Source organism: Eptatretus burgeri, chromosome 4 (genome assembly GCF_056783735.1).
Source record: "Eptatretus burgeri isolate ZD-2024b chromosome 4, Ebu_testis_v1, whole genome shotgun sequence".
Classification (NCBI taxonomy): Eukaryota; Metazoa; Chordata; class Myxini; order Myxiniformes; family Myxinidae; genus Eptatretus; species Eptatretus burgeri.
The window spans coordinates 102832327-102857783 of NC_140964.1; the positions used below are offsets into that span (position 1 = coordinate 102832327).

At 45.4% G+C, this 25457-nt stretch overlaps 1 long non-coding RNA gene across 1 annotated transcript in view; it reads left to right on the forward strand.

Moving 5' to 3' along the window:
• Positions 1 to 25457, forward strand: part of LOC147028789 (uncharacterized) — a 63556-nt gene that overhangs the window by 19327 nt on the left and 18772 nt on the right. The window contains exon 2 of the long non-coding RNA XR_015056952.1: positions 20521 to 20626. This is a non-coding gene — a long non-coding RNA (uncharacterized LOC147028789). The remainder of the gene's footprint in view (positions 1 to 20520; positions 20627 to 25457) is intronic.

The following is a 25457-nucleotide window of genomic DNA, read 5'->3' on the forward strand; positions in this document are numbered from 1 at the left end:
CCCCAAAGTCTGCTGCTTGACCTTGTTCTTATGAACCGCCGTCTTTGAAATTTTAAGGATGGAAGCAACGTGACGCTCACTGTCTCCCTCTGCCAGTAAAGCCAGAATTGAACCCTTCTTTTCCTCACTCAAAACTTTTCTTTTCAACTCTTTTGGCATAGTCAATAGTTATTTTTTTATTCCAATTACTTTTGAGGTACTATGAGCATTGTTTGTGCCATCCAGTTGGTCCTATTTCAAGAGGATAGTGATGACCACGGCAGTGGTTTTTATACTTTTCCTTGTTAAATAAGATTCGGTTCAGGTGATCACCTAATCACTACCTCACTAAGTAGAATGAGGTGTGCCTGTGTTGGAATTCAACAGACACTGGAATGGAATTACTGCCATACATGTAGAGATGCTGATTTAATATTTTTTTTCGAGTGGTCTCTTATTTTTTTCCAGAGCTGTTATATATATATATATATATATATATATATATATATATATATATATATATATATATATATATATATATATATATATATATATATATATATATATACACACCCCGGTTAAAATAGGTGTACCTTATCCCTGTGTCGTAAGAGGCGACCAGGGTTGCGTCAGGAAGGGCATCCAGCGTAAAACCTATGCCAAATCATTATGCGGATCATAACGGATGATCCGGTGTGGCGACCCCCTAACGGGAGCAACCGAAAGAAGAAGAAGAAGAAGAAGAAGATATATATTTTTTTGTCAGGCCAGATCAGATCTGAGACTTGCTGCAGGTACCATGTAAACCTGTACTAACCTGTACCATGGTCGGGTTGCCGGCAGCTAAACCGGATCCCCGACCAGATTTCCTGGTGAGGAGGGTGTTTGGATATGGACACCCAGCATGATTAAAAACAAAATCTGTCAAAGGGTGGAGGAGCTCCTTGTGAGCCAACGGTCATCCATATCTCGTGCCCAACTGTGTTTGCGGACTTCCTCCGGCAGTTGGGTTACTTCTTATTAGGAAGTTGGTGGCAGGATTTGCACTCTGACCACCATAAAAACTCTTCATTCGGCAAAACATTCTGGAAGCATAAAAAAAAAATGGAAAACCCACTCAGTGGTTTGTTGCTTTGTGTAGCTTACCTCCTGTGTAGCATTTCTTTGCAGGGTAGCTCTCCGGATGACGGGATTGGAGCAAAGCCTTTGGGACCCCCAATCTTTGATGACAGGAGGGAAACCACGGGGTAACATTCCTGGGTCAGATTGCTGGAGAGTGTGTCTGGGTGGTGCTGAGGTGTCGTCCACCAGATGGTAGCCTCCTTGGGTTAACCTGAGGCAGTCCCTTTGGGTGGGTGCCTGGAATATCCCATCGCGAAGAGAGGATGATCACCTGTCTCTGTTATCATCTGAGCTCAAGCGTTTGGACATTGATATTGCAGCACTCTCTGAGGTTCAGAAACCGGATTGGCGGCTCATGGCGGCTGGTTACACATACTATTGGTCTGGTCACTCTGATGGTTATCATGCTCAAGGAGTTGCTGGAGCTGTGTCCAAAAAGCTGACTCCAATGATAGTAGAGGTAACACCAGTCAACGAGCGTATCATGAGACTAAGGACGAGTTGTTGTGGGGCCGAGTTTCGGTGGTGAGCACGACCGCGAGATGGAGCAGTTGAGTCAGCTCCACCGAACACCCGTAATTTATAGGTCGTCATCCCAGATAACTCCGGAGCCGATCGGTCCCTTATCGGACCGAAGATCACCAATAGGTCGATCATGTGGGATAGGGTCGATTGCCAATTTCAATTTACTTAAATACCCACGGCATCCAACCTACCAGGGAAATTCACCCTCGGTATGATCTGCGCAATCGGGGCCGTTACCGAGCCAGATCCGAGCCATACCCTGAGTGAGAGCACCAGATTCCTGTCGGGCCGATTACACGATTACGGCAACAATGAAGCCTCCTAGTTCCCATTCACAGCGCAGCAAACCAATGATAGAAACACAGAAATGAGCTGATACATTTAACAAAATGGATATTTATTTTCAATAGGCAGGGAGGGGAACACGGAAGAGCAGAATTATCACAACTAATAAAGAAATGCAGTCATTGTACAAGCAAAAGCACTTATACAGTTGCGACTTAAAGATGGGCCCACACACAGACACACATACACAGAAATGGACCTGTCGGGTCTTCATTGAAGGCCTCCAGCTCGAGGACAGGTGATCTAGAGACCAGAGCCTGTGCTTGGACCTGTCCACCACGTGTGTTCTTCGACGATCCGGCTCGGCGGGACTCGAACCCGCAACACGATGCTGCTCCAAGCACAAAGTACCGCGCTCTCCTACCGGCCACACACCAATCGACCAAGGCCAAGGAGAAGATCAGAAGCGACGATGATCCAGCTCGGCGGAACTCGAACCCGCAACACGATGATGATGACCACCACCATGACCATGACCACGACCACGACCATGACCCTTTGGAATCGTTTCCAAAAAACTCTCAGTCTGGCGTTCCTTATATTCCTTTTTCCTCCGGGGTGAGCAAATCGCCATCTGAGGCGCTCTCCACCCTCATTGGACGGGGCGTCGTGGGAAAGGTCGCTCTCTGCGGCAATCTCGATCCCATTGGCTGGGGTGCCATGGGAAAGTCGCTTTCTGTGGCGTGATTGGACAAGGGGCACGCCCCTGCCTTCCTGAGCGGGGCCCGGTCTGAGGCGATGGAAATCTCCGCCAAAATACCTGGCCGAACACACGTGGACAATGGCGTCGGTGTGTGAAGTGAAGTGAAGTGAAGGAGGTTTGTTGTAAACGAATCTCTGCAGCGCACACATGTAATTCCCGTTAGACACAGGTAGGGGGCCCTAACTACGAAGACACACTTACCGATATAACTGTTCTATGGGACCTGAATGTTGAGTGCAGTGAGCTTCCAAATTCGTAACAGCATCACTCCTTGGGTGTCATTTCCCTGATCTCTGTATTTGCTCCGACTGAGGCGAGTGATCTAACCCTGAAGGACACATTCTATGCCATGCTCGAGTCTGTGGTTGATCAGTGCCCCAGGCGAGTTACACTTCTCGTCTTGGGGGATTTCATTGCATCGACTGGAACTGATAGGGATGGTTATGAGACGTGTGTTGGCCCCCATGGGTCTGGAACTGTTAACCAGAATAGCACTAAGTCTCTTGACTTTGCAAGAAGTCATGGACTTAGGGTGGCTGGTTCATGGTTTCAGCGCCCACAAGCTCATCGCTGGACTTGGTATTCCAAAGCTGGTGGTGTAGCAAAGGAGATTGACCATGTGCTCATTGATGGTGGCTGGAGGATGATCCAGAACTGCAGGGTCTACCGGAGTGCTCAGTTCCTCAACACTGACCACTGGCTTATAGTCTCAACTCTTAAGTTGCACCTTAAACCCAGGAGAATGGTACCATCCCAGCCTAGGCTGGATGTTGGCAAGCTCAAGGATGAGAGGGGAGCTGAGGAGTTTGTGAACAGTCTGAATGAAGATTTGGGGGATCTGGATGCTTTGGGAGATCCTGAAGAGTTGTGGGGTGCCTTCAAGACCACCGTCCTTGATGTTGCCGGTGGATGTCTTGGAACTCACAGTAGGGTGAAGAAGAATTTTGTGTCTCAAGGGACACTGGATACCATTGAACAGAGTCACAAGGACAGGCTGAATAGCAAAGCTGAGCTGTTCAGGGAGGTGAAGCGTAAAACTGCACGTGCGCTAAGGGTGGACAAGGAGGCCTATGCGCGAGGAATCTGTGAGGGGGGAGAGCATCACCTGTGGTCAAGTAATTCACATCCTTTCAGGGGAATTCATGCATTGTGTTCATCCAAGGTTGTCCCTTGGTGTTCTTCAGTTAGAGCAGAGGGTGGTGGGCTATTGACAGAGGAGTCCAAAGTGAAGGCCCGCTAGGCCAGTTACTTTCACTGGTTATACCAGGCTGATCCACCAGCTGTCGAGTTGGACGTCAGGGCTGTTACAATCTCTGATGCTGACCCTCCAATCAACTGTGGGCCACTTTCATTTGTGTAAACACAGGCTGCGGTGAACCGGTTGAAATGGGGTAAAGCTTCAGGGATCTGTGGCATCCATGCTGAACTTCTCAAGGCTGGTGGAAATGTTGCAATCATGTCGTTGCATGCAGTTCTGTGCCCTGCCTGGAACACATGCATCATTCCCACTGACTGGAAGAGGGGTCTTGTTGTCCCTCTCTGGAAAGGGAAGAATGATCGCCAAAACTGCTACAACGACAGAGGGGTGACGCTGCTCTCAGTGCCGGGGAAGGTCTTTGCTCGTGCCCTTCCATTGGATCCCGGCCCCGCCCTGCCTGGCTACTGGGGCCGGAAGCGGCCTCATTTGCACATCCAGTGCAACACAGCCCAGAGCCCTGTATCGAACACCCAGGCCGTGTTCTGGCGACTGGATGAGGGTTGCCTTGGTCCCGCATGCCCGTTTGAGGCACCCCCCGGCGAGCTGCGGTTTGGGCTGTTCTCACGCCATGCGATCCGAGTGGCCTGGGCCATGCAGCACGCTCGTTTGGTGGCAAATTGCATCAATGTGGAGGTGTGTGGAGGTGCATGGTGATTTTAACTGTGTGCGTGAGATGTTGGTGGTCAAGGAGGTGAGCCTCTGGTGAGTGAAAGTGGAGCAAGGTGAGACGCCATTGTAAATTGGCATGCAGATTCGAATGAAAGGGCACACCATGTGCATCATGTACAGTGTTAGTGGAGAGTCTCTCATATGTTGGCTGCCTGGGTGCGGTGCCTGCTTCGATTTGTATCATGGATAAAAGGAAAGGGTTGGAATGAAAATCAGGATTGAATGGAAGATAGATACAATTAGACCTAGCTATAAGACCCACACATTGCACTTCGTCCCGTTACAGTAACCCATGAGACATGGGGGGAAGGTCTGACTACACGAAAACTAATTAAATAACTGCCTGGGGGTCACTGTATGTTTGGTGCCATTGCCTTAGAGAGTATGTGGTTTTCCAGAACCACAACATTACCCCCTCCCTTTTGCTAGACTCAACCTGAGTCATTGAACATTCGTGTAATATATCGGTGTCGTTTCCCCTAGTACGCTATACCTACGGATTCCTGAGTGCAACATTTCAAATGCATGTCCCAAAAATAATAACCCTAGTGCGTTTGCGTATCTAAGCTCGCAGACTCATACGGACATCCTTATGCTACATTTCTGGAATTGAACTAAACAGACAGGTGGGTTATAACTACATACATTTCTAATATTTACATTACCCATGGCCCAGGATCTGTGACTCAAGGGAAGAAAACACAGCAAATGAAAAAAAAATTCCAGATGAGTGCAGCAGCAGGTGATCATGCAGCCTGGTGTCTTCAGGGCACTAAATGATCCTTTGCTTTTTGTTTGTTTGTTTGTTTGTTTTTTTCCTGGCTGCTGGAGGCAACTCACCCTAACACAGCAGGCCACATGCCATCTCACAATCCATTTGTACTGGCCTTTATCAATAAAGATGTCCGGGCTATGCAAATACAGTCCCCTGTAATGCAGCTGCCTACATGGCAGTCCCTGCAAACACTTCCACAACAGATGGTCCTGGGACACATGACATGGTTCAGCAATGATATGGAAATGCATGGTAAGTGGAGTCAAGGCAAATAAAGGCATGGGCAAGGCATGGCAAGTGGAGTCAAAGCAAAAGCATGGCAAATACAGAGAAAGTAAGGTGCAGTAGGTCGGCATACGAAGATGGCCGGCCTCGTGGTCTTGTGTAGTTGTGGAGGGAGTGTGGTGGTGTTGGCCGGTCCGAAGACGGGTTCAGTTCTACCCTATGTTCTCCCCCCCCCCCCCATCATATTGCCTTTGCCTGTCTTTGTCCATACCCACCCCGTTAGGTTGTAACAAAGTAATTAGATTTTTATATAAAGGGTGTCCCCAAAAAATGTACTCACTCTTTAAATGATAGTAAATGCGTTGTTTATTGACTTAGAACCAAGATTAATGGTTAAATGCATAAATGGATAAATGCATGTTTACAAATGTTCAAACTGATGACCATCACGTTCCAAACACAACCGATAACGCGGACCAACGGATTCAACAGCGTTACGAATCATTTCATTTGGAACTGCAAGACATTGTCTTTCCATTTCCTCTTTCAGCTCATCGACTGTTGCTGGTTTTGAGCCGTAAACCTTATCTTTGAGATATCCCCATAAAAGTCCATTGGAGTGAGGTCTGGGGAACGCGCAGGGAATTCAACACTACCTCTTCGCCCAATCCATCTGTTCGGAAAAGTTGCTTTGAGATAGGCTCTTACATCACGGTTTGTAGTGGGGAGGTGCTCCATGTTGCTGAAAGTAAATCTCTTCATCACCAAATATCTCTTCGACACGTGGACCGACGGATTCCTGCAGCAAGTTTAAGTAAACATCCCCAGTGACAGTTTGGTCAAAAAAGAATGGCCCTAGGATGCCCAATGCTGATATCCCACACCACACAGTAACCCCTGGTAAGTTTAAATGGTGTTCCATAGTAACATGTGGATTTTCAGGAGCCCAGTACGTGCAATTGTGTCAGTTAATTGAGCCATTTAACTTGAAGCCGGCCTCATTGCTCCAAACAATTTTCGATGGAAATGCTGCATCTTCTTCGCATTTGCCCAGGTACCACTCACAAAATTCAGCTCTCTGGTCAGGATCGTCTTCATTTCGAGTGTGGATTAATTTTGGAATGTAACTTTTCCAATTAATTCGCTTCAAAATGCGATGGGCGCTTGATTTTGGGATTCCTGTCTCACGAGCCATTTGTTGCACAGATTTCCAAGGGGATCGGTGGAGGGTTTCCAGCAATTGATTTTCCTTTGCGGGGGTGGTTGATGACCGTGGTCTTTCTGAACGCTCCTTATGGACGTCATGCACAGTTCCATCTGTTTCAAAGTTATCTCGGATGTGAGCAATGGTGCGTCGCGTTGGTGGAACTTTGTGAAAATCTCTTTTAAATTGTCTTTGCACTTCCATTATGTTTTCGTGCTTCCAGTAGCACTTTATGGTAAATTTTCTTTCTTCAAAACCTAGTCGTACTTCTGCCATTGTTAGGGTCAATTTGATCTGAAAAGAAATGAAAAATTCAATGAGTTATGAGGAGCCAAAATGTGAGTACTTTTTTGGGGACACCCTGTATGTATATGTATGTATGTATATATATATATATATATATATATATATATATATATATATATATATATATATATATATATATATATATATATATATATATATATATATATATATATATGTTTCTGTCCCTTACCCTCTTATTGTCTTTGTTCAACTAACCTGTCCTAACCATCTGTTCTCAATCTCTAAGTTCCCTTTAAAGAGGATCAAGAAAGAGACAAACCTGTCCAGAGGTCCAATGCAGCCTCAGGAAAATTCCCACATGCCTCAGCATTTCCACGATGAGTCCAGTGACCTAAGAACAATGAAGGGATGGGATGGTGCAAAAGGTACACATGTTCGAATCTATCCTATCCTTTATTGATCTTTAAACTATCCCCGGGGCTTTTCAACATGCCTGTCTCCTTGAACTATCGTTTCTCGCAACCACAATAGGCTGGGCAACGTGGCTTCACTGGCAGGTCTACCCACCTATCAAAATCGTTCTTTAGCATCCCCGGGTTGCTGACACTGTCTCCGAGCCTACCTACTCCTCACTAATGTGGGGAATGCCCTCACTGGCACTTCCTTCTCGATGCCCACATGGCATTTTCGTGCTCCAAGTCCCTTTTCCCTAGGCACCAGTGCCCTTTACCGACTCGAACTTCTCGGTCCCTTGGACCCATGGCCTATTCTGGCCGACTACTTCGGCGCCCTGGGTGCCCTCGACTTGATACTCACATTTCAAAAGCCACGATCCCAGCCGGTTAATCTTCCCCTGCACCCTGAAAAATGTTCCGTGCCTTCGTTTAACACCAACCACAAAACGACATCCCTTTGTTAATTTGACTATCCCGCTTAGACCTAAGTCACATTTGCTCTACGGCGAGGATACGGCGGCCGTACGCCCTCTGAATTGACAAACGTGCGGCGGCCGCAGAGTTTCTGCGGTGGCCTCAGGGTGGCCCTACGCCGTTTGGCTATATTTTACAGGACGTAGGGGTCGCCATGGAATTATAACGCGGAGTTATAACTTTTTTCATTTCTACGTTCGCTGTAGCAATTCGACAAGCCGAAAAAAAAAAAACTGGTTAAAAAAAAAAATGAACCCACTCGTTACCATCCGTCTGGCCGCACGTTCGCCTTAGGGCCCCCTGCGGTCGCCTTGCGGGCACCTTGAGGCTACCTTGCGTCTGCCTTGAAAATTCTATGGCCGCCGCAGGGCCCCCTTAAGGTCACCGTTTGTACCGTTTGTATCAAATCAAAGACCGTACGGCAACCCCACGTTTTCGGTCTCCACAATTTCTAAATACGCTGTGTGGCTCCCTGAAAAATAAAAACATATGTGACTGCTACATTGTGTGACCGTGGAAATACTGCGGCCGCCGTATAATTGCTATGGCCGTAGATTTTGGAGACCCCATGGCCGCCGTGGCAAATGTGACAGGCCTTACTAACATCACTCTAACACTGGGTTCCCTTGGGTGGGAGTCACTCCTTTCCCCAATCATTTGTTCGCACCATGCATTCCACATTCACTCCATTTAAATCGGGCCTGCTGACCCGCATTCACTCATTATTTTTCCACTCATACCGACACTCTACTAGATACGTTCCCCTAACTAACTCGTACTAGCCGTCATCCCTTACTCGAATGCAAGTTCCATTTAACTCCACGTAGCTAAGTTACGTCCCCACAATACGGTCCATGTCTGTCCTTGTTCCCAATGATCTCTAATTACTAACCAAAATTCCTTTAATTTATGTACCCGGGCCCACATGGGGGACTGCTCCTCTCGTCCCCATGGGGCTGGTCTATCTAATGCGATACCCTTCCTCTAACTAGTGCTCCTTTGCCCAGGTGAGGATGTTTACTACATCCTCGCTGGGCTTTGTCTACTCCTGGCCAGTTCCGGTGAGCATTCCGCCTCCGCGGGGTTAATGCATTCATCGCCTGTTAAGCAAATCAAATGTTTGCACTGGCTTTCGGGCTATCTCCCATGGGAAACGCCAACGCGTATGGTACACCCACTGTTCATGCTGCAGGATCCCCGCTGACCTCACTCGCATACGGGCCGCCCTGCGAGCTTCGCCACACCCACTCTTACTCTGACCATGCACACAAGCCATCCAGTGGTCACACAGTCTTTTCCTAATAATACACTGGGTGGTTTGTGAAGCACGGACTGCGCACACTGTCATACCTCACACGCAGAGTCCTATGGAGCGGGGGCAGTTTCCACAATAACTTTATCCCGCTCGGGAGTCTCGCCCCTCCCGTCCATCACACTAACCGCTACCCCCATATGGGTCAATGAGTGCCCTGCACCGGCTTGCGCACTCATCCATGCCATGTCACTCATGCCCTGCACACATTCTGACACAATCATACTATGGGCTTGTGTTAACCCAAGAGACCCCAGGGCCTCGACCCCCCCTCCCCCCAAAACACTTGGCATGTACCCTTTCGCATCATGCCGCCGCTCCACCTCGCACAGACTTGCTGGACTCACCTGGTCGTGGTCTGCTTTGAGGGAGCGTATCCTCTCCCTTTGTTCCTTAAGGAGATTATCCTGACCCTTACATCGGGTCTCAAGCCATTCAACAAGCTCAATCTAAACGTCCTTCACCTTCCCTTCCATTTGTGTTTGCTCCTCTTTTACTTTATGCAATTCATTCTTCACCCGTACCACGTCTCTTTGTGTCTCTGTTAATTCCTCCTTTACAGCCCCAAATTCCTGGTTTTTCGTCTACCTTCCGTCCCATTTCCTTTACTATTTTTGGCATTTCTTCGTGTCTCACCTTACACTCCTCCTTTATGGGCCCAATTCCCCCTTTGTTTTCTGCTGACCTCGTTTTAAATTTTGTATCGCGATCGTGTTTTTCCCAATTTCGACTTTTAATTGTCCTTGTCCTTTCCTTATTTCTGTCATCCCCTGCCGAGTTTATCTACTTCTTGCCCAACCGCCATTATTTTATTCGTCACTTCTTCCTTACCCATCTTCATCGTGGTCCAAACACCTTCCACATTCTCCTTCACCCCGTTCATTTCCTCATGTACTGTCCTGATCTCATCTGCCATCTTCCAGTCTATGTTTTGCATCTCACCCTTTACCTCTGCCAGCCCGACGTCCAAGCTTTGCTGCGCTGCCTTTACCTTTTTCAGCTCCGCCTTAATTTCCTCCTTGATGCTATTGCCCATCCCTTGCATATTCCCGTTTATTTCATCCATCACTGCTTGCATATCACTCTTCATTTCCTCTCTCAGTGCTTGCATATCACTCTTCTGTTGGTTTTGTCCTGCTTGCATATCACTCTGCATACCACTCCACTGTTGGTCCGTCATTTGTTTCATCATTTCCAACAATTGATTCATGTCAAATGGCTTTGGCGAAGCCGATCCGCTATGATTAGGTGTGGATCCCATGGGGATTGCTATGTCCTCCGTGAGGGAAATTTGATGGTTGGGGTGCCCAAACATCGTTGTTGTCGTGATTGCTCACGTTTTCTCTGGGTATGGTTGCAGGGAACGATCTCCCTCAAAGCTGTCGTCCTGAGCCATGGATTCCTCAAACATTGATGTTTCAAAACCCACCTGAACCAGCCGGTCAGCCGGTCCCTGGTGTGCACATACCTGGGGCAGTGGCGGTGGTGCCGGAAAAGAGAGAGCTTGAGGTTGACCCTACTCGTCCGCACCCATCCGTCTTTTTCCCTCGTATACACTACCCTAGCCCCCCTCTTTTTACAATTCATTGCTTCGTCTTGTCTCCTATATTCTACTATCCCCATTGCCAAATTCATACCCAATCCCCCCAAGGTTCTATGGAAAGTAAAAAGAGCAGAACTACATGCAATCTTACATTTACATCATGAGACGTCTCATTGTCAAGTGCTTCAGGAGGGCAAGTCCAGCAACCGACGATCATCGCGACAGTGGATGGTGCAAAGGGGTCTTCATCAATCCTAAATACGCTAATATTGTTGCACTTTTAAACTGTCCCTGGGGTTATACCCTGCCAAGAGGCCTTTGTTAAACTATGGGGTTCTAAAAAACCCAAATTCCCATCTCCTATGTGTTGGTGCTCTTACAATTTTGGACTTTGCCCACCAAATTTTCTTTCCGTGCCATCACACAATTTCGTGGCTGGGTAGTGTGGCTCCACTAGCAGGTCTGCCCACCTGCTACTCACCGTTAGCACCTCCAGGACGCTGGAGCCACCTTCGAGCTTGCCTGCTCCTCACCCTAAGATGGGGGATGCCCTCACTGGCACTCCCCCTCCCCCCTCGATGCCCACACAGCATTTTGGTGCCCAGGGTCACGCTGCTCAGGCACCTGGGCCCATTGAACACAACACTGCACTGGCACGCCAAGCCCCTCTCCTTGGGTACCTGCATCCACTAACACACTACTGGCCCCCTAAACCTACCTACGGCCTCACATGACCGACAAGCTCCCAGCGCCCGGGTTGCCTGCTTCATCAGAACACTATGCTCACAAGCCACACCCCCAGCCCGTCCATTATCTCCTGTACCCTACTCACACACAAAAAAACTTTCCACAATCAGCACCAACTACATAACGATATCCATATGTAAATTTGCCTAATCCACCTATCTAACTTTAAACTAACCCCCGAGTTTCCTTGGGTGGGATCCACTCCCCCCCCCCATTCAATCCTCCACACCATGCATTCCATTACTCGCAGTCATACTGACCATTGCCCTGCCCTCACACTCATAATTCATCAATCACACACAAAAACATTTCCACTCACCTACACAACATCACCTAACTAATTTCCCCTAACTAACTCGTCCACCCTCGTCTTCCCTTGTACTGTGCATGCTCCCATTTAAGTCTACCTTCTATACATCATCGTCAACCAATCAATTGTGAGGTTAAATTTTGGCACCTCCATGCATCAGAGAAAAAGGCTTTTGGGTTTCTTTTCCGAGAGAAGACGTTGAAGAATCATGTTCACACTCGACTATTATCTCACAAGTTATACTTTGTGGGTTTTAGAATGACTTGTGGGTCAGGGGGTTTTGATTTTATATTGTGGGTCTGACCCACGAAATGGGGGTCATTTGGAGAATCAGCATTGCTCTTGTAGTTGTCATCATACATCTGATGTATTTTGTAAGAATTAGAATTTTACTCCAAGGCATACACATGGTATGCAGTGAACGAAAATAAATGCAAAAATCTCAAACAATAATACCTCCTCAAAAGTTCCTGTTCATGTAAATGTCTGGAATTAAATTTCTCTCTGGGAAAGGAGGAAGCTTCCCTTTGGAGGGAACTCACAGAGTTTCTCATATTCTATGCTCACAAAAAATGAGTTTTAGAAAGTGACTTTTTTGTAAACATCGTCGAGGCTCATGGAAGAGCTAATACACTGAACAGATCAGGGTGTAACAGGACAAAAGGAAGGGGGGTGGGGGCGGGGTTAAATACCGACAGCAGAGTTGAAGGACAAGACAGAAGCAGACTTGGACAAATAATGGGTGTGGGGAGGAATGGGGGACAGGAAAGGACACAGAGGGTGGACAAGATGGATCGGGAAGGAAACTCCGAGGAGGGAAAACTGGAAATTTAAAGGAAGGAGTACTTGGATTGAGGAGGTTGGGGTTATTGAGGGTAGAAAAAAAGAATTATGGATTTGGGTGCAGGGTTATGTGAGATGATGGTGAACAGCTGTCTTGAAGACCTGGAGGGAAGAATGGAATTGAAGAGAATGTGGAAGTTGGTTCCACAGGTGAGAAAAAATGAGCAACAAATAAGTGGACATGAGCAGTGATCCTCTATTTAGGTATAATTACCAGAAGGGGGTCGATGGTGGACCATGTGTGTTCAGCAGAAACCTCAGGGGGACAAAGCACGGAAAGAGCAGAGGGTGTAAGACCAGAAAGGAGGTGCTAGAAGATAGAGAGACCACCGATCTGTCTGCAATGGAAAAGTGATAGACCCGTCGATTCAGCTTTAGCATGAGGTTTCGACGAGATGTGTTTGTTTTGTTGAATTTGCACCGTTTTTTTCAATGCTATCATGCACAATCCGATTTGCGATGTGGAATGGACTTCGCTGCAGCCTCACATGGGTCAGATGAAATGTGATTGTATATCTCAGAAATCACAGCTTCAGGATACTGGGACACAAGGTATTGCATTATTCAACAACTAATGTAGTTGAGTCATCAATTTCCCAATGTATATACATCATTAAACTAGATCGTACGAGATGCACCAAAAGATTCCATTTTCATTAAATGCCAAGCACACATTCCTGAAATACATTATTACAATTTATAGTAACCGCTCCACAAAGATTCAGGCACACACGCAGCCAGGCAGAACACATTGCCGAGGAACCTGTGCAATTATTGATAAAGCTCCACCAAGACCTTGTCGCAATGCGTGATGGAAAGCAAATTATTTTGAATGTTCAATTCTTCTGAAACGGCATCAATACTTTTAACTTTGTGTGCCTGGAACATTCTCACTATCACCTTTACCCACAGCTTTTCTTTTCTTTTTTGTTTGTGCAAAGTGACCTTATCACTCCTTGTCACTTTTATTCTTTGGCACCTTCATCTTGCAGGACTGTATCACAAAATCTCCCACCCTGACTGCAAAAAATATATTAAAAAAACATGAGATGAAAGGTATTGCATGATTGTGGAATGACTCTCGAACACAAGGAACAAATGAAACACAGTTGGGAAAGGGATGTTAAACTTTGCTCAAAGATGCAATATGGCGCAAGGAAGGTAAATATCAGGGTTTGCAGATACGAAGTGACATATATTTATTTTGCTGCAATTCAATTACAAATCCAGATTGCTGGTTGCAATAACACTGATCCACTGAAGCAGTTTCTGCTTTGCCATGCAATTCGTGCAGTTAGAGGAAGTTTAGAATTTGGTTCGGAAACTTGTCTTCTCTGTATTTGTCCAGTGTGTGATATACGTTGGCCATACAAAATGTCCTCGGAATGAGATACTCAGGAAAGTCCAAAAAACATCAAACTCATTCGTTTTTAAATGGGTAATTAATATACAGTAGATAATAATTAGCACCAAAACATGTCTTCCGAAATGAGGATGAGCGATATCATACTCCTTACGTTACGTTCATGCTGCCAAAGTAGTTTCTCGGCAAAGGTGTTGTTGGGTGGTTTGCCATTGCCTTTCCAGCAGTCAGTCAGCACAGGAATTGGGAATTTGTCCAGGCAGCTGGTGATAGCTTGCCTATTCTTCACGAAGGACACCATCCACCAACTCATGCTAGCAGATGGGACGCTCAGTTTAACAGCCATTTGAGGGATGGCACACGCATTGATGCCTCGCCCTACAAGCAAAACACCAAGATCATAGTGTTGCGGACTTGTTGGCTGGGTCATGAGTAACTTCTCTCGGACCCGCTTCCCGACCTTTGACCCTGAATCTGAGGAGCCACTGGTAACTCCACGGCATGATGGGTTGCTAAGCAACCATGGACACTGTCTGAAACAATTAAATCTGGTAAGGCCCTCGTGTCCAAAGCTTGGGTTACCTTCCCAATGACTTGACTATCCCAGATGGGGAACAGCGCTCTCGACATCCCACCTTTTGGCTATTAATTACGTACGGCTGAGTGTAACCGTAAGTGGGACATCGGCTCGATGCGTTGGAAATCAGTGGGGGTACAACCTCCCATTTATTCCATGCTATGTCTAACAAATGGTGGAAACAGACAATCGAGCAGGTTTGGAAAGTTTATAAATCAATTAACCAAAGGCATGTATTTACAGGCATGCATTTACAAGAAGCAGTATCACAAAAACAGTCTTAACCCTAGCATGTAAAAGAACCCCTTAAACATTTGGCCTGAAAACTAAGAACATAACACAAGCACGTCTCATTCAACGGAGAAAATTAGACAAGGAGGACTGAGATAGAAGAAGAAGAATTGGGGCATATTTCCAACTCCTTGCTCACCCGCATGTGAACTGGCAGGCCCACATGGTTCCAAACGTGAAAGGAGGGGGGGGTGAGGAAATGGAGGAAGAGGAGGAAAGGGTGCATAGTGTCTGGAGAAGTGCAGGTGTATGCAAATGTATGCAGAGATTGGAGGGAGAGAAGGGGGAGCGAGGAAGTGAGGGGGGGAGTGATGCATCACCACATGTCGCTTTACACTCTGGGAGGTAGGAGGTGCAAGGAGAGGATGGGAGCAAAGAGGATGGGGGAGCAAGGAGGGGGAAGGGGGTGTTCTGTACTTGCGTTTGGTCGTGGGCCTTAAAGGGAGGGAGGGAAGGGCGTTCGACTTGCATTTTGGAGGGGGACTTGAGGGGAAGTGGGTGGAATGGTCCCACCTGCTGGCATTTGTACAGGATTGAACTGAATGGGGTACGTTAAAACAGCACGATTAAACAGGATAACAAAAACCACCCATCACTTTAAAACAGCACGTACCATTTTTAAAGAGATTATCCCCAGCTCAAGCCAAGAGACCCTGGAGTCAAACATATCCTTTCTGCAATGTTTATAAATGCCCAGAGACGCCAGTGTTTCGTGCCTTTATTTAATAACAGGACACGTGTGATAACCAAAATGTGATAAGCCCCAGATTCTCTCAACCCGAGCCAAATCCCAAAATTTAAACCATAGAGTCGAATCCAGCAGCAGCTTCAACTGCAAAAAAAGTGCTCATTCGCCTAACGCGCACACTCCCTGACACAGCGGGCTCAAAACACAACAGCTCAACATAACCACCTCCAAACCACAACACAACCACCTGTGGGAACTTATCACAACCACCCATTGTTTATCACTTCATGAAAGCTGGAAGAGGGAGGAGAGAGAAAGAGAGGGAGGAGAGAGAAAGAGAGGAAGGATGGGTGGGGGACTGTTGACAAATGAAGAGTTGGGGGGGGGGTGTAAAGGGATGGATGGATGGATGGATGGAAAGTGGATTCACAGCAAGTTTCACAGTTGTTCTTGAACACATGGTACTCCAGTCTCACAAAATGAACACGAGGTGTAAGGAATGAATGAGTTCCCACCTGCTAACACTAATAGCTCGGCAGTGAATGGTGAATGTAAGCAAGTTTGGATGATGTTTCTATGGTGTGTCAGGTCAGGTCAGGTATGGGAGCATGTGCCAGAACAGCGCGTCGCTGCGTCCACTTTCCGCCAGTACTCCAGGGGCCTCCGTCTGGCCAGAGAGAGAGAGAGAGAGAGAGAGAGAGAGAGAGAGAGAGAGAGAGAGAGAGAGAGAGAGAGAGAGAGAGAGAGAGAGAGAGAGAGAGAGAGAGAGAGAGAGAGAGAGAGAGAGAGAGAGAGAGAGAGAGACAGAGAGAGAGACAGAGACTGAGACAGAGACAGAGACACAGAGAGAGACAGAGACAGAGACACAGAGAGAGAGAGCGACAGAGACAGAGAGAGGGACAGAGAGAGAGGGACAGGGAGAGAGAGAGAGACAGACAGACAGACAGAGAGCAAACTGAGTTGAATCTGCCCCTTTTATCCAGTCTGTGGGGTCGGGTGTTCCCTCCAAGCTGCTAAAACCTCCAGCATCGTCTTCTCCTGATCTCAGCTGTGCCGCATTCATGTACGTAGAGGGGGTTGTTGAGGGGTGGAAGGTTCTAGCGTCTTCCAACATCTTTGCCCTTGGATCTCCATATTCAGGTGGCTTCTGCTCCAGTGCAGCTCGCGTCAAGCCCAAAGCAATGGTTTACGAATGCTTTGTTGCAGAGAATGGTTTCAAGTGAGGCAATATCTGTAATGTGTAATGAAGTGGATGCCAGAGAACAGTGTGAAGTGTAAGAAAATGTTAGAAATAAAGACATTGAGAAATACAGATATAGAGAAACAGAATTGAAAGGAAAATTGAGAAAAAGAAAATTGAAAAAACCCACAAAGAGAAAATTTGTGGGGGGGGGGGGTGGCAAGGGAACAAAACCCTATCTACTAACATGTGCAATGCATATTTATTTATTTATTTATTGTATCGCATGTCGAGGCTCATGGAATTACTAATACACAGAAACGTATAACAAGGCAGGAGACAAGAGGGATGGGAGAGGGAAGCACAAAATAGTGGGGCACAAAGACTATAGGATATCTATGGAAGGGAGAGTGAAGGGTCGGGGTGGGGAAAACATGGGGAAAACAAAATGGTACTACTGGGACTTTCAGGAAGGAAAATGGGGAATCTGAAGGAGGTGGGTTTACGGTGGATGAATGGGGGGTAGAAAAGATCAAGATTTTGGATGGGGGACGATATGAGATGGTGGTGAACAGCTGTTTTGAAGACCTGGAGGGAGGAGTGGGATTGAAGAGAGTGTGGGAGTTTGTTCCAGAGGTGGGGAAAAGGAGGAATTAAAGAGTGAAGGTGAGCAGTGATTCTTGATTTTGGCAGTTTCACCAGAAGCGGGTTTTTGGTGGACCTTGAGCCTCCTGAGGAAATATAGGAAAGGGACAGATCACAGACAGAGCAAAAAGGGGGGGGGGTGAGGCCAGAGAGGAGATGGTAGAAGACAGAAAGACCACCGATCTGCCTCCAGTGAGAGTGAGAGACCCAAAGACTCAGCTTCATCGTGGGAGATACCAACGATCCGAAAATGCTTGGTTTCCACAGCAGGACGTTGAGCTTGGTGTGAGGCAGGAGCACCAGCCCATAGGGGGAAACAGTACTCCATCAGGCTGTGGATGAAAGGTTTGTAGGAGCTTAGGTGTGCCAAGGAAGGACTTTGCACGATATAGGATGCGATTTATCTCATTTCTAAACAGAATAACAAATAAATAACTGACTATAACATTTATGTGTTTGGGCTTCCATTCTCCTGGGAGGTGGGATTGGGAGGGGGGGTGTACGAAGTTCTCCCTGAGCTACCACCGTCACATTAAATGTGGGTGTGTGTGTGCTGCTTTTCAATGGACTGTTGTGATGATGTCATTCCAACAACATTTTGAAGGCTTCTCTGATATTTGAGCTTTAGATGTTCCAAACAATGTTTGTGTCCTAAATAGCTAGCGTGTTGTCCACAAGCGTCGCATGCTCCACATTGCAATCCTCTGTGTTGTCATTGTACCAGATGGAGAAATGCAACTCCTCCAAGTTCAAGCATTATAGGGCATCGATCAGAGTTTTGTGAGACTAAGTTTACAACAGTAAATTATATTCGTTCAGCCATGAAGAGGAATGTACGCATCTCTAACAAGAGACAATGCAGGGTGGGCCTTCTGGACATTACCTGTACAGTTTGATGCAGCCCAACACCAGGCCGCTGTGACTTTCAGCATCAAACTTCAATTTTAATCCTCTGAAACCTCCCTGACAGCCTCTGCCTTGAAAGGCACTCTCATGTACACACACACACACACACACACACACACACACACACACACACACACACACACACACACACACACACACACACACACACACACACACACACACACACACTACAATGCTGGAAAAGAAATATCAAAAACTGATTTGTATTTGAAAGAAAGATGTTTTGTAAAAGAATCACCTGATAAACTTTTGGCTCCATGACAAATTACTCTCCATTTATATCTTCACACCCATCAGTCAATGGAGCTTCCCTGTGCAAATTAGAGCTAATCCGATTATCTCGTGCAAACAAAGAGTACTGGGCGGGGTAGGATACTAAAGGTAAAACAATCAATTGCAATCAATCCTACAAAGAGGAATTAATAGGATATAAGCACCACATGTGGACAGAGAAACTGCAGTTGACAAAGACTAGTAAAATACACTTTTGCTCCTTTGGCGAATTGGGGCTGACAGATGGGTTGGGAGGAGGGGGCTCATAAAGAATACTTGTTGGGGGGGGGGTTCCTCTGTTCTTCAATGGGCCTGCATAGAGAGGGGGTTATAATCTGACATTGATCAAAGTACTTTTTAGTGAGTCTGGTTAGCTGTTGATGCTCTCAGTGTGAAGCCATTCATGAGTATGTTGCTTCTCATCACCATGGTAACTGCCTCCCATGGTTCACAAAGCTCAAAGGGTCGCTCTGCTGTTATCCCATCTGTCCATGAAAATGACTAAAGAATGAAACACACACACACACACACACACACACACACACACACACACACACACACACACACACACACACACACGCACGCACGCACGCACGCACGCACGCACGCACGCACACGCACGCATTTATTTCTCATATTTAGGTTGAATTGGAAATTTAAATCACATTCATCTATTCAGGAGTCAGCTCTTCATTTTTTTGGCTGACGCACGTCGGTATTATTTATCTGAGATGGTGCAGAGGTATTCAGCCTGTTGGTCACCCAGATAGTTGAGATGGCATTTATCATTGAATTAGACACCCAGACAGTTGAGATGGCATTTATCACTGAATTAGACACCCAGACAGTTGAGATGGCATTTATCATTGAATTAGACACCCAGATAGTTGAGATGGCATTTATCACTGAATTAGACACCCAGACAGTTAAGATGGCATTTATCACTGAATTAGACACCCAGACAGTTAAGATGGCATTTATCATTGAATTAGACACCCAGATAGTTAAGATGGCATTTATCATTGAATTAGACACCCAGACAGTTAAGATGGCATTTATCATTGAATTAGACACCCAGACAGTTGAGATGGCATTTATCACTGAATTAGACACCCAGACAGTTAAGATGGCATTTATCATTGAATTAGACACCCAGACAGTTGAGATGGCATTTATCACTGAATTAGACACCCAGACAGTTAAGATGGCATTTATCATTGAATTAGACACCCAGACAGTTGAGATGGCATTTATCATTGAATTAGACACCCAGATAGTTGAGATGGCATTTATCACTGAATTGGACACCCAGACAGTTGAGATGGCATTTATCATTGAATTAGACACCCAGATAGTTGAGATGGCATTTATCATTGAATTAGACACCCAGATAGTTGAGATGGCATTTATCATTGAATTAGACACCCAGATAGTTGAGATGGCATTTATCATTGAATTAGACACCCAGATAGTTGAGATGGCATTTATCATTGAATTAGAGATGACCTCAGGAGAGACAAATTGCAGTAATTCAGAGAATAGATGGATTTGTTATCATTTGGATAGAAAAATCAATGTATTTCTACCGATTTAAATATTGTACTATATATTTTAAACGGTGGAGATTTTTACATGTGATATTTTTTGAAAAAAAAAAACACACAAGAAGGTAAGCAAAAGGTATGCACACTCAACTCGAAGTTGTCTAGGCTGGGTTTGAACCCTGACCCAGCTACAAACTGTTATCCCAGTGTTTCACAGACAGAGTGATTCATATATGTGTCTTGAAGTAAGGTTTAACTGGGTGTCCTGTCTGCCAGCGTTATTGTGCTGCATACCAACGAAGAATACGAAGAAGAAGGAACGTAAGGATGAGTGACAGTAGTGCATTTGATACCTTGTTGGCGACGCACGAACTTGATAAAGGTATTTAAAAGTGCCCGAGGAGGTTTGTCATTTTAAATGCTGAACACATTAAAATTGAATGAATTTAAACTTTCCAATGAAAAATATTATTGGTTTCAAGTAAAGCAGATTAAAACAAGCTCAAATGAGCTAAGATCCTCGTCCTCTTAATGATGACGTCATAAAAACGAATATTAGATCATTGTGATATATCAGGTTTGCGATAAATTATCTGTGCTAATGCCCGGCTTGATTCTCGCAAACAAAATTCAAAAAGCTTGCCTAGTTTTGGAGATAATTTGTTAGGTGATTTCCATCAGCGGAGATATTTTGATGTCATAACTTTTTTTCTCGGAGGAATTTTCAAAACATGAGATGGTTACTGTCTGCGCAGGGTATTTTTTACATATATATGCCAAGTTTCAGGAAGTTTCGATGAAAACTGTAGGCTGTGAAACAAAAAAGTCCACAAGAAGAAGATGGAGAGAACAACAACGTGAGTAAGACTTAGAGATCCTCCACGAGGATCTAAAAACAAGAAAAGAAAACGATTATTTTAATATATAATTTTTTTTACATTTTTTTGCAATTAGTGTTTGAATCTCTTTAATCTGCTACCTTTGACGTCATCACGTGCAAAGTTGTTCCAAGAATGTTACCAGAACGTTCGATTTATCTCGGCTGTAGCTTTGATTGCATCATGTTTTTATTCGATGAAATTTATCATTTGCCACTGTGTCTATCATCAGCTTCAACAGGTGTACCTGTTTCACCTGTTGTGCAGGTGTCTGTGTGAAAGCTTCACTGCGTCTTGTTTTTCTGGCTCATCACCAATCCTACAAAGGGGGTTGTATTGTGACGATGTTCGTTTGTGTGCACATTTCTCGTCCCATCGTGCTTCGTTCAGCACGTTAACACGGCGCCTCCTTGCGTTGGGAAGAAAGTTCTCAAAGTGACTGATGGTGATCGGAGCACAGGCTCGTTAAACGTGCAAAATTGTCCTTTGTTGCTCGAGAAAAGAGCGTGGGGGGAGATAATTTTGATTCTCAATCTCCCTCATTAGAAAGCACCTTTGACACCTCGGCAGTAAGTAATCCTGACATTCAGCCCCGAGCATTAAAAGCTTGGAATAATGGAGCCCGGGCGCTTTTCTTTTCACTGGAGCTATTCTAAAGACCGAGCCACTTAAAGGCGATGACACTAGCCAAATCGGCAGGCACAGTTCAGTCATGGCTGCTCGTCGTGTGGGTTTAACCCAATTCCACGGGCAGGCCAAGCTGCCCGTTAAGGTGTGGTCTAAAAGGGGCCTACCACAACTACGCGCCAATCCTTATGTGTAAGGTCTCTATAATGTGGAGCCTCATAATATGCATCAACGGTACTTTAAGTTTTTTTTTTCTTGATTTGTTTAATTTGACGCAAAAATATATGTATTTTTTTTAAAACAATCAACCATCGAAGAACAGCTTTGCATGGCAATTACTGTGGCCAATGAGTGCTTACAGCTGAGTTTCAAAGAAGCATTTACTTATCCAGCTCAGGCCCAGTAGGAACATCATCGTACGCAACATTTAGACATTTTCACCCACATCGCGACGGTTTCTTTGTAAAACTCATTTTCACACTATGTTGTCGGTGACCTTGAGCAACCAAACATGTTCACATCATCCATGGCGGTCGAGAAAAGCTTGTGAAATTACCGTAAAACAGTTGATATTAAAGGCCAAACAAGGCTTGACTGTATAAGCTGTATTATTATGGTGGAGGAGGGTACGAGTTTGGGAGAATGTGAAGTTGGCATGTTCCATGTGTTCGTGTAGGTTAGAAAAATTTCTGTAACCACAGGGACTCATTAGTGCAGAGTTTTCAAGCTTTATTTATATGTGTACTACTTTTTGCTCACTCACATTGACCGTGTATCAACCAAGGTTAAGAAGTGAAAACGTTTGATAAAATAGAATCTGAGAACATGAAACGGAACACACTCGGTAGAGCGCATACCGCCACCTCTGCCAGGCTGAACAGTTTACGTTTTGTGTCCCACTGATCGGCTGGATCTCCATCTACACCAGTGGTTCCCAACCTTTTTTCTGATTGAGTACCACTTGGAGGTCCCATACCGTCGCCGCGTACCACCTGGTTCCAGAAAAACTCAATTCGATAAGATATCAATTTATTCACAAGTTGAACACACAAATGAACTAACTGTCAACAAAGAACAAAATTTAATGTGAGGGCTGCATCTGTTTCTTCTCCACCAGCTGGTCGATGCGGGTCATAACTTTGCTCACAGCACATCGGAAATCATTCCCGGGCGCAGCAAGACGGTTCCGGCTCTTTGACTTGATGGTCATCATGGCTGAGAACCCCTGCTCGCACTCCCACGTAGAGGGGAAAACCAGTAGCTGGGGAACAGCGTGACGGGCTAGTGTCCGGTATGAGGAGGCCATGGTCACCCAGAAGTTCGTAGGAGAGCATTCCTTGTGCTTCGTCTTTGCTGTCTCGTCAGCCTGGATATCTATGAGCTCCTCTTGTTCCCCGGTCCCGACAGGCAGATCGCCTGGTTCAACGGAAAACGGATTGGTGATGTAGGCACAACATGTAATGTCTGGGAAGTAATGCATCAACTCAGTCTTGAGCAGTGAGAGGTGACGGACGATTTCTCGGGAAAATTCATCATTGGGCTCGCTCTCAAGGGTAGTCAGGAGTTCGAACATTCCGTAGCGTTTGCTCTCCACGTTCTTGATCCAGAGGTCCAACTTCCGGACAAGCGCTCCCAGCTTCGAGATGAAGTCTGATACAGTGCAGTTGGGCCCTTGGAACGACAGGTTTAAGTGGTTGAAGACCCCAAAAATGTCCGACAGGTAGGCCAACCTTGAGATAAACTCCTCGTCCTCCAGATCTTTTTGAAAATCGTGTTCTTTCTCCATGAAGAATATGAGGAGTTCATCCCTCAGTTCAAAGAGACGCCTCGTCGTATTCCCCCAGGAGAGCCAGCGAACCTCTGTGTGGTAGAGGAGACAGGTGTGGTCGGAGCCGAGATCTTCACAGAGCAGTTTGAACAGCCGAGTATTCAGAGCAGATGTTTTGATGAAATTAACTATTTTGATTAATCGGTTCAAGCATGATAACAAATTCGGAGGGAGTACCTTAGTGCTAAGGGTGAATCTGTGTATGAGGCCAAATCATTTTTTTGTAAAGGTTGAGCCCAAAAGTGCTCATGAACCACCTGGAAGGCCCTCGCGTACCACAGGTTGGGAACCACTGATCTAGACATTAACCACAATGTAATCGGCTTGTTATTGTCACTTGCTCAAATCTTCCACCAGGTCTTGTCATAATTTGTCCATAACTGTTTGAGATATCATGCTATATATCATTTTTGACCCCGTCTATTAATTCAGAAGAGTAATTTTTTAAAATTTTTAAAAAACTTAAAAAAAACAATTTTATCTGCATCTCGCTCTGGATCTTCCCTGAAATCGAATCAATTCGTCCTTGTCACATACCCAACCTGTCCATCAAGCTTCATCCGTCCACAAGTTTTTGTGATATGCTCAGACAGACAAACACCTTCGGTGGCAGAGGTAAGAATAAGATCTTGATTACGAACATAATTATATTCTCAAATACAGTTTCTGAATACGCACAACTACAAATACTACTACTTTTAGAACAACGGATCACTGCTAAAAGGGTTTCTTCGTCAGAATTAATTGGTGTTTCACAAATGTGTCTTTTGCCATATTGTTAATTTTCATCTTAATGTGAACCTGGGTCTGTTTATAATCAAGCAGATTGTCAATACGAAGACTTGTTTTTGATATGTCACATCGATGGCCATCTTCAAGTTGCAATCTTGCTTGAAGTTTAGATTTATTCATGAACTGGGATGAGAATCTGGTCTCACACAACCACATCGACGGAATCACCATCAGGGCACAAACGGCCAATCTTGCAACCACAGGGTAGAGATTCAGAATATCCTGCCATACCGTTAGTCTCCCAGACTTTTGTACTCACAGATATCCCAGGGTGTAGAATCATTATGTAGATCAATGAAAGACTCCTAGACAGGACCAGGTTGCTCCATCAGGTCATCAAATCAAAATGGGTTTCAAACTAGCTTTGCGTTCAATTCGGAAAGATCAGAGAAGCAAGACGTGAACTCTTCGTTCATTGCATCGAGGTGGCTTTGAATGAGGATTTTAAAAGAACTTCAGCAATCACTACATCCACGTTCACTGATGACGTCAGTCAGACTTTCAAACATTTTGAAATCCCCTCGTCCAATCTTCGTGTTCCAGAGGAATGGAGGATGTGACCACATTTAGCGAGAAAAGGTATCAATCGGTAACCTTTCCTTCCCATTCCATGTCGGCAATAAAAGAGGATTCTTCTGCTTTCTATTTGACCCGTTTGCTTTTGTTAAATATTATCACCAGGACAATATACAGTAATTACAGTTGTGCTCACCTCCATTCATTACTACCTCCACCACCGAAGGTGAAGGAGGTTATGTTTTCACCCCTCTCTGTCTGTTTCTTTGTTTGTTTGTCTGTCTGTGTGCAGGATATCTCAAAACGTTGGGGACGGATCCAGATGAAATTTGATGGACAGGTTCGGTGTGACAAGGACGAACTGATTCGATTTTAGTGAAGATCCGGATCCGACTACTAGAATTTTTAAGTGATTCTTCACCATTGAGAGATAGTGCCGAAATTAATTATATATATATATATATATGTATGTATATGTATATGTATATCACGATATCTCAAAAAGTTGTGGACCGATTCGGAAGAAACTTGGTGGACACGTTGCGTGTGTAACCACGACGAATTGATTCGAC